The sequence below is a fragment of the Chrysochloris asiatica genome, unplaced genomic scaffold, assembly GCF_000296735.1.
Source record: "Chrysochloris asiatica unplaced genomic scaffold, ChrAsi1.0 scaffold00293, whole genome shotgun sequence".
Lineage (NCBI taxonomy): Eukaryota > Metazoa > Chordata > Mammalia > Afrosoricida > Chrysochloridae > Chrysochloris > Chrysochloris asiatica.
The window spans coordinates 3,413,931-3,416,511 of NW_006408811.1; positions in this window are offsets into that span (position 1 = coordinate 3,413,931).

The following is a 2,581-nucleotide window of genomic DNA, read 5'->3' on the forward strand; positions in this document are numbered from 1 at the left end:
GGTTGAACATTAACCATTTCCTTTTGGTACAATGACTCTGTGTATTCCTTCCATCTTTTCTTGATGCATTCTGCATCATTCAATAATTTGCCAAGTGTAGGGTCTACACTGGGGGTAGATGAGGGTTGGGGTCAGCCTTACCTCTTTTATCCAGGAGAATGTAGATATCAAGAAGTGATCCAATCTTTTCCACCAACCATGTGACTCTGTGCCAGCAGGCTTTCATCTATCTCTTTCCAAAGTTGTTTGCAAAATTGAAAGATGGCCACACAGCTTCTAGCCAGCAGTCTCTTTGTAAGTCAGTCTCCTTCTTTTGCTGCCCCTACTCAGCTCTGGTAGCTTAGTGGTTACAAATCAGGCTGCAAACCACAAGGTCAGCAGTTCGAAACTATCAGCTATTCCGCAGGAGAAAGATGAGGCTTTCTGTTCCCGTAAAGATTTACAGACTCAGAAACCCTGCACAGGGTTGCTATGAGTCAGAACAGACCCCACGGCATATAACAACAACAACAACAACAACTCAGCTTCTCTTCCTAGTAGATATTCAATTCAATTAGATAACCTTTCCTCAGAAGCTCCAATTGTCCTTTGTATCTGTTTTATTTAGTCTAATAGATATTTTTTATAAAGAGTCTGTATAGGGTGTCTGCCTAGACCACCATCTTTCTGGAGGTGCTGCAAAGATGTCATTTTAAGGATTAAGTTGCACCTCACTGAAACCATGGTGCTTTCACACCTGATTTGCAAGTTAAAACTGTACATAAAAAAAGGAAGATTCAAATAAGAGGAAACAGTTGCAAACATCCATTAATAAACAGAACATGGAATGTACAAAGTACAAACAAGGCTCAAAAATGAAATGGAATAGCAATAGTGAAATGAAATGAAAAGGTAATGACTTTTTGAATCTGACAATAATATTATTTACTTTGCCTGGAATGAAAAATTGAAGAGGAATGGCACTGCATTCATCACCAAAAAGAGCATTTCAAGATATATTTTGAAGTATAATGCTGTCTGTGATAAGGAAGCATCCATATGCATACACAGAAGACCAGTCAATATCCCTAGTATTCAAATTTATGTACCAACCACTAAAGCCAGGGAGGAAGAAATTGAAGAATCTACCAACTTCTTCAGTCTGAAATTGATCAAGCATGCAATCAAGATATATTTATAATTACTGATGATTGGAATGTAGAGGTTGGAAGCAAAGAGGAAGGATCAGTAGTTGTAAAGCATGGTCTTGGTAATAGAAATGATGCTGGGGATCAAATGATAGAATTTTGCAAGACCAATGCAAATATCATTGCGAATATCTTTTGTAAACAACATAACTGGAGGCTATACACCCGCACCTTGCCAGATGAAATATCCAGGAGTCAAACTGACTATATCTGTGGGAAGAGATGATTATAAAGCTCAATATCATAAACCAAATCAAGGCCAGGAGAAAACTGTGGAAAAGACAATCTATTGCTCATATTCAAATTCAGGCTGAAGGCAAAAAATTAATAAAATTAATAAAAGTCCATGAGAGTCAAAATATGACCTTGAGCATATCCCACCTGAATTTAGAGACCATATCAAGAACAGATTTGATACAGTATGTGTTAGTGATTGAAGATCAGAGGAGTTATGGGATGACACCAAGAATATCATATAGACAGACATCAAAGAGTCATTAAGAGACAAGAAAGAAAGAAAGATCAAAATGGATGTCAGAAGCAACTCTGAAATTTGCTTTTCAGCATAAAAATGCTGAATCAATGAAAGAGTTGAAAAGGTAAAAGATTTGAATAGAAAATTTCAAAAGGCAGTACAAGAAGAAAAAGTCATATATTATAATGAAATGTGCAAAGACCTGGAGTAGAAAACCTAAAGGGTAGAACATGCTCAGCATTCTTCAACATGAAAGAAGTGAATTAAAGTTTCAAGCCTCGACTTGAAATATTGAAGGATTTCACGGACAAATATTGAATGATAGAGAAAACCTCAAAAGAAGATGGAAGGAATACATAGTGTCACTGTAGCACAAAGGAATGACCAATGTTCAACCATTTCTAGAAGTAGTATATATTCAAGAACTGATGGTACTGAAGGAAGAAGCCCAAGCTGCACTGAAGACATTGGTGAAAAGCAAGGATCCAAAAATTTAAGGAACACAAATTGAAATAATTCAGCAAAGTCATGTAGTACTGGAGGCACTCACTCATCTATGCCAAGAAATTTGGAAGCCCTGGCCAAGTGATTGAAAGATCTCTGTCCATTCCAAAGAGAGGTGATCCAACAGAATGTGGAAATCATCTAATTATATCATTCATATTATATCAAGTAACATTTTGCTGAAGGTAATTTAAAAAAATTGCAACAGTATATTGATAAGGAACTGCCAGAAAAACTAGACAAATTCAAAAAAGGACATGAAACTAGGGATATCATTGCTGACATCAGATGGATCTTGGATGAATGCAGAGAATATCAGACAGAAGTTTATTTCTGCATTATTGTGACTATGCAAATAATTTCAACTGTGTGGATCATAGCAAGCTGTAGATAACATTTCAAAGAGTAGATATTC